This window comes from Silene latifolia, chromosome 8 (genome assembly GCF_048544455.1).
Source record: "Silene latifolia isolate original U9 population chromosome 8, ASM4854445v1, whole genome shotgun sequence".
Taxonomy (NCBI): Eukaryota; Viridiplantae; Streptophyta; class Magnoliopsida; order Caryophyllales; family Caryophyllaceae; genus Silene; species Silene latifolia.
In genome coordinates, this window is record NC_133533.1 from 45,206,092 (window position 1) to 45,216,151 (window position 10,060).

General features: G+C 35.4%; 1 long non-coding RNA gene across 1 annotated transcript; it reads left to right on the forward strand.

The window, feature by feature from the left end:
* The first annotated feature begins 298 nt into the window (after positions 1 to 298).
* LOC141596785 (uncharacterized) lies at positions 299 to 10,060 on the forward strand. The gene is made up of 8 exons (XR_012522592.1): positions 299 to 551; positions 648 to 787; positions 1,132 to 1,247; positions 2,930 to 5,970; positions 6,107 to 6,240; positions 7,022 to 7,153; positions 7,905 to 8,045; positions 9,778 to 10,060. It is a non-coding gene; the product is annotated as an uncharacterized LOC141596785 (long non-coding RNA).

A 10,060-nucleotide genomic window follows, 5' to 3' on the forward strand; every position in this document is an offset into this window, starting at 1 on the left:
ACCACTTTGATAATATAATAAATTTGAGTCAAGGTAAAATAGGGTACAGTAATGCTAAACTAAACTGTCAAAGAAAAAAAATTGTCTTCTTCAATAAAACTTAAAAGACACGTGAATATCACGGGAAACAAAACTAGTTAAGTAACTTTAAAAGTTATATCAATTTGTACTAAAGTTACACTCGTCAATCTCAAAAGTTACATCAAATTAACTTAAAATTGTATAAATTCATTTTTATCCATACTCTTTAAAAAACCCAAAATCCCCTTACTGTAGCTGTAACAGTAACATTTACACTTCCTGACCATTTTGCCCTTCTCTATTTCCCTCTTATCTGCGTCACTCTTCTTCTACAACATTCTTCTCTCTTTCACATACTGCACAATTTTCTGCCATTTGTTCCATTCTCCTGAAGTGCATGCCTAACTTCTCCCATTTAGTCCACTCAGTCTCCCTTTTACCCTCTCTTACACACATTTCCTTTTTACTAATTACATGCCTCTGATCGAAGGACAACGGTTGTTGTTGAGGACGGAGGTTGGAGATCGACGGTATGCTTTTTTTTGTTTTTGTTTTTTTGTTACTATCATGGCCATTTGATTTGGGTATCGACATTTTCAACGGATACTCTTTCTTTGCTTTCATAGATGAAGTCGAGGATTTAATGGTTATAATTTTTGCGCCTCCAAGTACAATCGGGAGCTCTCGGTTCTGATGACGGTGGTGATACCCTTGACGGGCTGTTCTTGTTGCTGGTTCTCAAGGTTTTGGTCGTTATGGTCACCAGGTAATTAAATCATTTCCTTTTAAGTTGCATGTCATTCGTTAATTAAGTATTCCCTTTAATTTGCATTTGATTTTAAACAACAACAACAACAACGATGGCGTCATCGTTGCGAAGGCACCGCCATGGGAGCTATTGTAGTCGATCGTTGCTCTCGGCGTTGGTCCTTTCACCGTTGCTATTTTATTTCAGTTTAATCCTTGGCGATTTCCGAACTCTTCGCATCTAACTATAGGCCTTATTGTGCTGGAGTTGAAGTCAATATGTTTTTATCACCTTCTGAATTTGTTTATTTGATGTAGTTGTTTACGAGTTTTAGCATGCTGATTGTACTGACTTTGTTTCAGGGTTTAATCCGATCGGGGAGTCAAAAGTATACCAGCGATGTTAATTGGGGTACGTGCTTCGGAGCAGTCAAATGCTTGTGATTGGTCCTCCTATAGTTGCTGCGATTATTTACATGGTACATGTATTGACTACTACTCTATACTCTCACAGTCTTACATACTATTCTGAGTTTTTTTTTTTTTTTTTTGCTTTCAGAAAGGGGGGTCATACTTTGCTATCTACCTTTGGGGCGTTATGTTTCCGCTATCTATTGTGATGATGACTATCTACCATGTTCTTATAGCTGCACTTTTTAACAAGTTTACACCGCCAGATACACTCTAGCTTGACAGTTTTTAGCAAGGTTCCATCAGGTGTCATATATATTAACGGCTTCTTTACTGTGGCGTTGGATGATAAACAACTTCCTGAAGGAGAGTTGAGGCATAAAATTGAGAATCTTGCTTCTTCACTGAAATTTTCGTTGAAGAAATTATTTGTGGTTGATGGGTCGAGAAGGTCCGACCATAGCAATATGAGATCTCTTTTCTTGTATGAATATTCTGCCTTCCGGTGTATTTTGTAATTTCTTGCTACTACAATCACTTCACTGTAAATTTTGTTTATGATATGGCTTGGATGTGATTTCAGTGGCTATATTTAAATATTGCGTTTATTAGGTTGTTCTTTCGGTATATTTGCAGATTGATTTCCGAACTTGGTGAAGCATTATATTGTTGAAACCTTGTAGCATGTTAGTCGATAGATGTCTGCATCTTAATACTCCATCTTACATTTGTTGATTTTGGTAATATCCATGAAAAATCTCTAGGACAAAACAGGGTCGAGAAATAGAGTTGAAGTCTATTTTATGTACTGTGTGTAGTACTAATTCAACTGATCTAACTTTATTTGATATCCGGTATTTCTATCTCGAGCTCAGTATGGTTATGGTTTTGTTCGCTGGAACCGTCTTTTGTTTTCTCTTGTTCCTCATCTACAGCTGAAATTTGTTTCTTGTTGCTTATGATTTTCAACTATTAAATTGTACGGAGTAATATTTAAGCTTTACTCGAGTTCATTGACAAGTTTCGTCCTGTTTGGTACTTTGCTTCTTATGTTTTCTTAATTCTTGACACTGTATGACTGTGATTTTGCAAAGTCTTTTAATACTACCTCCATTTTTTGCTTCTTTTCCCATACGACTTTTTGGTCAAGAATTCCATATTTTGACGTTGAACATCTTAAAAGTTATAAATGAATTGTTGCAATATATTTATATTTATCATTGAAAAATCTTTCGAAAATATATTTTCAAAAAAAAAATGACATATAAATGCATTAAAAACGTGGTCAAAGAATTGCAATGAAGACCCTGCAGTCAAACGGGAATAAAAAAAATGGAGGGAGTAGTAATCCACATCTCCGGCTGATTTGAGTACAATTTTGTTTGCAAGAGCTTTTGTGCTGTTATAGCAGCCAATAGGATACTGAAATTTTTGCATTGAATTGAACTTCTTGTTAGTGATATTTTGTACTTTGCAACTTGGGAGTCCATTATGATTCACTCTCATTGGCAATTGTTTCAATTCTTGTCAAGCTTACATGTTTGGTTTCTTCTAGAACAAGCGCATATTTCTTTTTGACTCATTGGTTCAACAGGTAAACTGTAGGGATTAACCCAGTAAACTGTAGGGATTAACCCATCTTAGTGAAAGCCTGACGTTCAAGCACATGAATGTCTAATGTCCTTTGAATCTTCATATTTGCTAATTGTTTCTGGAATTTGCTATGTTAATAGTATGAATCCTGGTACAGGGGTCTCCTGCGGGTGTTGTTCGCTTCTCATAAAGGTTCAAGATTTAGATGAGCGGAAGTACACGGGCAATGGGTCTGCCAGAGGTTAGTGTACCCTTTGAGTTATGGTTTAAGTTTCGCAATTTCTTTTTTTTTTTTTTGAGGGAAAGCTTCGCAATTTCAAGATTTGTTTCCATGCTAGAAATTGTGCTTAGATGCGAGGTGTAGTTTAAAATAGGAGCTCTTCCGAAATTAGCAGTTTATACTTAAGGTTAGTTGTGAATTTTAACGATGTCTTGATGGGGGGCGTTTAGGTAGACGTATTATGGTTACATCTAACTTAATTTGAACAAATAGTTTTTTTTTTTATTTAGAGAAAAGAAATAAGTTATAGTGCTTTATTCATGCTAAATTAGCTAATTATAGATTTAAGTGGTGGGAGGAAAGTATAGTCTAAGGAATTTTGTACGGTTCTTCATTGAATGCATACTAATAGAGTAATAGGATGGGCAAGAAATGTTCAAGACATTCAAACAATTGGATACTTAGCAATTGTTTGGAGTTACAGTTAGTGAATGAGGTTTGGAGGACATGTGAGGGTGATTATTATTGAGTATGATTTGCGAATCTTGGTTGGAAAATAATTGAGATTTGAATTGTGGAATGATAAAGAAATAGTTAGGCATCAAAGAGTTGAGTGGGTGTAATTACATGAGTTGTTAATACTTGTTTGAAAGTTTAATTTAGATTTAAGGATTGATATGAACTGAATAGATGATAATAAGGATTCATGAAACACGAATATAAGAAGGTACAAGATCGAGATGTGAGTTTGAGGTTCTTCAAGATTTGTGACACGATACCTAATAATGGATTTTTGGGAATGGAGTGATGAAGTTTGAGGTGATAAATTAAATGGAGAAGGACGATTTTAAGTAATAGGCGGTGGAAGGTATCTAGGAAAGTATGGTAATGTTCGGTGGTGAAACTCTTTTCTATTTCCTCCTTGTTCCCATGTCCATCTACTGCCTCTTTTCCCCTCTCTTCTCTATTTCACGCTTTTCCATATCTCACCTGCTTGTCCTTCCCATTCTCTTCTCTCCTAGCCAAAACAATCAGCATATTTCCTCTTTTTTTTTTCTCGAGAGAAAGCAGCTCACTATGTCAGATGGGCAACAATGGTGGTCTAGAATTCAGACCGGCTGATACGAACATTTAGTTGCCCTATTTATTATTATGATTTTCTTCCTATATGTTAACTATTGAGGTGGATTATTAATTGTGAGTTAAATTAAATAATTTAGGGTTTAGTTTTTGGGTTTAAATTGATTCCATGCATTAATTTGGGGCTTTTTTTTTTGTTTACATTGATTGCATGCAATTATTTGGGACTTTTTTTGGTTTAAATTGATTGCATGCAATAATTTGAGCAATTTTAATTCTTGTTATTTTGGTACGTGTTAAGATACATAGAATGGTAGAGCATATTCATCTTAATCGTCAATATGAACCGGTATTGGACTAAGCCTGTACAATAATTTAATATAATCCAACTCCTAATAGTATATACTCGCTTATTTTTATGTTGTTTGGTTAAATAGTTCGGATATCTCGTAATTTTTTGGAAATGAATGCGAAAGGCAGCGATCAATCAAGGAAAGGTAATCTTCTCCATAACTCAGAATTTGTTCATTATTCATCTTCATCTCCGAATTCCATTTTTAAAATTCTTTCTTCCTCTTTATTTCGAATGTTGTTTTCTTTTAGTTTGTACATTTGAGTTCGGAGTAGCATTACTAATTTATCTCTGCTTATGTGCCTTTCCTCTATTATTGGGAACTAGAAATGCTTATTATGTGGATCTTACGTTTGAAGAGAAAATGGGAGATGATGGTTATGAACTTTACATTGTTTAAAGATAGTATAAATCTGAGTACTTATAATGCTTAGTTGATGTTCTTTTTTAATTTCTCAATTGTAGTCTGGCCGCGTGGGTTTGAACATTTGAGTATGCCAGTATTTGGAGTGCCTTGCCTGGTAACTAGGGTAAGGCAATCTCAGTGACTCAGCCGTGTGAGTCCGATGACATTCTACTCTGTTAAGATGAGTCTTTATTTCGATAGTCGATGTTGGCACTTTCAGTTTGTAAGCGGATATTTATTAAGATCAATATGCGTGGTCTTTTCCCTCTCTACCCATCCCTTTTTGTAACAGGAGGCATATTTCTTTGAAAAGCAGTATTTTTTTATGGTCTAACACTCTTAACTTGTGCCTTCAAATGAGGAAGTAGCCTCTTGTGGCTCTTTAGTCGGTAGAATCCATATTGGGCTGCACTGTCTAAGTCTGCTACTCTTAAGTTGAATGTTATTAACCACAGATAGAAGATAGACAGTTCTATAGAAGCCACATTTCTAAGAAATATCTCTTTTTTGAAGGTGAATAGGTTTTTTGGAGGGACAGTCAACTGTTTTTTATTTACGACTTTCCACTAAGTTACAGTTTGATTTGCATGATAACTTTGGCCTTCATTGACTCTGGTAACTATATCTTCATAATACTCATAAATATGTATGATATTACAATTACTGTAGCAACTTACTGCTATATTATCTGCTCGGTCAGTGATCTCAGTCAGGTACATGTACCCCAAACGCTTTGTATAAGTTCTAGCAAAAGAACAGTTTGTTTGGGAACATGGCACTAACATTAGAGATTTGGGATTCCTTATTAGTTTATGTCTTTTACTTCTATTGTTTTTGGATTTGTATCTTGGTTTGGTGTAGCACGTAATAATCATAGCATCTATGGACTACTTATCTGCTTTTACTTAGGCTTGAGTGATTGACTATTGAATTGCTACCGGGTTGAGTCACTCACAGCACTTCCCACCGTATGTGGCTCACTGCCCCTGAAAAACCCTACAGTGAAGATATCCTAAAGATAAGATTGATATGCTCTAATTTCGTGGAATGAACTGGATAGTGATATGGTGTATTTTTATAGAATGGAATCACCTGAAATCAGGTTTTTTCTTCAAAGATGGTGTTACATGCTCTGATCAGGTAACTATCCGAAATAGCATCTCATGCGATCTTTTGTGCAACATATAGTTGTGTATAAGGCTTCAACTTTGGAATTATTATAAGCACGTACATTTGCTGATTGGAGTCGTAAATGACATTAGTATGTGATCTGCAGGGTATGATGGTTGCCGAGGTGGCCTGAACGTTGGCTGCACCACAAATCCAGATGGAATGTCGAAGTTGTTCTACTTGACTACATAAGCTACAGTTTATATGTAGGCAATTTCTAGATGTTGTTGCCTCTCTTAGGTAAATAGTCTTTCTACTGGCCATTGAAAATTGTAATTTCATGCTGCACTGGTGTGCTTTCTGTCGAATGGCTTTGTCCTTCTTAAATTGGCATGTCTAAGTGTCTAACACCGCAATCTCTTGCCATTTTTTTCCTATTTGTCGAGTTTGTTTAAAAAATGAGATTGTTTGTGTTCCCTTATTTACAAAATGTAACATTTGCTTTTGTTATTCTTAAATTTATAGTCAGGGCTGTGTTCCCTTATTTATATAGTAGTAGGGTATCCGATGTTGTTCAAGATGGGCTCCTCTTTCTATCTTTCTCATCCAATCATTAATACTTTCGAAAATTCCTCTGTTTTTTTAGTTCATTGTTGTTCCAATTGAGCCTCTTGTTGTAGCATTAATGTCTTCATCGATAAAAGATGCCCGCAAATTTTCAGGTAAAGACCTCAACATATGATGCCTCTTTTAGTGAAACTAGAACTACCATCAGAGTGTGTCTTCAGAGTGTTTATGTGTGATTTGTCTGCATTTCACGTCAGAATGAAGACGATTGCCAAAAATACGGACTGGTGTTTGTAATCCTAATCAGGTCTCACGGTTTCCAGGGTTTGAATTTGCAGCATAGTGTAGAATATTGGCTCACTCTTGATCTTTTGACTAATCATCATCGTGCCTTTTTGTTTGACTCTTCAGTTTCTGTTTCTATTTCTATTTCCGTTTCTCTCTTTCCCCCAAGAAATTATATAATCTGGAAGGTATTTTGCTATCTGTCTAAGATACTTGTTTTATTTCCCAGGTAGGAAAAAGGAAATAAAATGACGACGAGGGTACCAAGACAACACTCGGATGACTACCCCAGAGGTTATTTTGGCAAAACATGATATCACACCTTCGGGCAGATACTGTTGATTATAAACCTGAAAAAAATGTATTGTGCGAAGAGTTAAGTGATTTTGATTATCATCTGAAAAAAATGTTGTTGATGTTGTTACTTTTGTTGAAGGGTTGTCAGTTTCCTGCAAATTATATGTATTGTGCGAAAAGTGTGTCCAAATACCATCATTTGCACAGTTCAAAATAGTCAGGCATAAAATGTTTCTAAGGCCTTTTGTGATAGTATAATAATAACAAATTTGGACTTTCGAGCTGATCAAGCTTGATGTTGATGACTAAAAAAAACTGACTATTGAAGTTCATGGACCAAAGTAGGTAACTATTACAGAAGAGTATTAGTTACTAATTTTATAGCTTGTTCTGCAAATTTAAGTTCAAAGGTTTTATAATTAAAATTCATAGGATGCCTCTTCCCATTTAGTTACTTGGCAAAAATCTGGGACAAATAGAAATTTGTCGTACGACTATATAACCAATCATGTGGAGCCCACATATATGAATCATTTTAGAGCTGTTTTTGAGTTGATGTTTCAACTGTAGACAATATTTCTGTTGTTTGGCTGTACTGAGAAAATCAGGAAAAACGATGGAGGGAGTGGAGCAGAACAATGACCTCCCCATCCAATTTTCCTTTTAACTTTTTAAGTGGAACCAAACAACACAAAACAATTGGTTATGCACGTAGTTACTGTGTTGAAGCGAATGGGTATCACTTCCTTGCGGCTTGTAGCTCTGCATGATATATGTATTGTGCACTAATATTCTGCTTTTGTGCATTCTTGCAGTGGTCAGGCTGCTGTAATTATACCAAGGCAAGTGGTCTTAGGGCTTGATTCTCGCTGGGTGAAGGCACTTGCTAATGCTAAACATCACACTGTTGTTACTACTGAAAGTGGGGAAGTATTTCACTTGGGGTTCTAATCGAGGTACCACTTCTGTTTCGTAAAGGGCCTTTTGTGATAGTATAATAATAAAAAAGAATTATTACGTATCTATCTGATTTCCGCTGCATTATGGGTTTTAGTTACAGTTACCTTGGATTATGCTCTATTGAGAGCATTTCGCTTATTCATACTGCGTGTTCATAAACTTCGACTTGGTAGCCCTGCCGTAAATAAATCGAACCATATAAAGGTTTATTAGTATTCAATTTCCCTAACCTGAAGGAATAGTACAGGTGGAATTGCTTTATCAGTAACAAAATGAGTCATATGCTTATAATGCTTCTTCTTGTCATTCTCTGTGGAGTATGCATTTTTCATCTGCTAGAGTTGCTAAGTGATTCCTATTGAATGAATATGGAGATATCACGCCAGATACTTGAAGTAGTGGAAAGAATCAAAGAATATCCCACATAGTTTGGGGAACTTATCAAACCTAAATCGTCAACAAATTAGTGTAGAGTAACTTAAATTATTCACCCCTTCTGATGTTATGAAAAAAGTAATGCGATTCATTTACATTTATCAATACTTTTTCACTAAAGAAACGACTCGCTTAGTCACCGAGGAGGCGAGGACACCAACAAAGGCATCTTGCCCATAACAAATAAGACTTAATTTAGCTCTTGGTTATATTTAGTGTGCATTTAATGGGTGTCGTAGAATTATTTTGGACCGATGAGCTCAAAATTAGGCGAGCAGTGAAAGCAACGCCTCCCCAAAAAAAGATGGTGATAGCGTCAACAAGTTATATAACCGAGTACGGGTATCTTGTTGGATGCTTACCAATATCCATATCAGAAACAGACCCTCCTATGTATGTCATATTGATCTTGCTAAATCTATTTTCAGTCCTATTTATCTTCAGTTAATTCTTTGATGTTATTCTTAACAATTTTACATTGATTTCTATGATAAGAACGATAAGCGTAATGCTTTTTTGTATGAATAACTAAAGGACAGTCGAAATGTGAATAAAGATGGAATCATGACAAATCTTTGAGTAATACTCTTTGTGATTCTTTGGACATCTGTATCGAAAACACTCTCTTTGAATATCGATTTAGATACACTATGTATTATTCATAAAGACCGCCCATTCCTCTTGTAGATACCATAAAATCTCCTATCCTTGTGAAGAAATTCTGCCTTGCTCTGTGAAAGGGGGCAAGGCAAGCAGTGAAAAGTGTTTTTGTACCTTAGCATTCAGTCATAGTACACTGACGGAGGGAGGGAGGGTATTACGATGGAGCAGTGTACAATGTACTAACCTGGCTCTTTGCCTCATTTTCTTTTAACACAATTTTCACAGTTGAAAATGTGAATTGTGAAAACAAAGGGATCATCCTTGTCTAATTTCCAAGTGGTTTTGAACTAAATGTTACGACATCATTTTCTCCCGATGAGTTTACGGTGCCATATCTTTTCTAGAAAAACTGCTATGCATGATTCATCTGATTGAAATGGGGAAAAAAAGGGATCATCCTCGTCTAATTATGAGTAGCATCTGAAGTTTTTATTGGCCTTATGGTGATTGTGGTGCTATTTCAAGTGGTTTAATTAATGATGTCAGGATAACTGTATACCAATGCCATAAACACTATGGCGCTGCTTACTTGGAGAACCATTGAAGCTTGATTTTTGAAATATGAAAATAAGGGCCTTTGATGCTTATGGGTGTAAACATTATGATCTAATTTATTGAGTTTGATTGTAGTGTATAGGGGTGGGCAAAATACAGTCCAGACCGGAAAATGGACTGTTCTTGTTGCTGATTCTCAAGATCGGGCTCGTCATTTAAGTTTATAAAAATTGGTTGTTATGTCCTTGTCATATAAAACTATCGTATCTTTTTTTATAAGTGATTTAAATAAAGGAGGCCTTAATGTTAGATATTTATGAAGTTGATAAGAATACTACATTTTCCTTTCAAATTCAGTTTTAAATAGAAATTTGTATGAGTACAGTAATATATAATGAAAAATAAATATTGAAATACA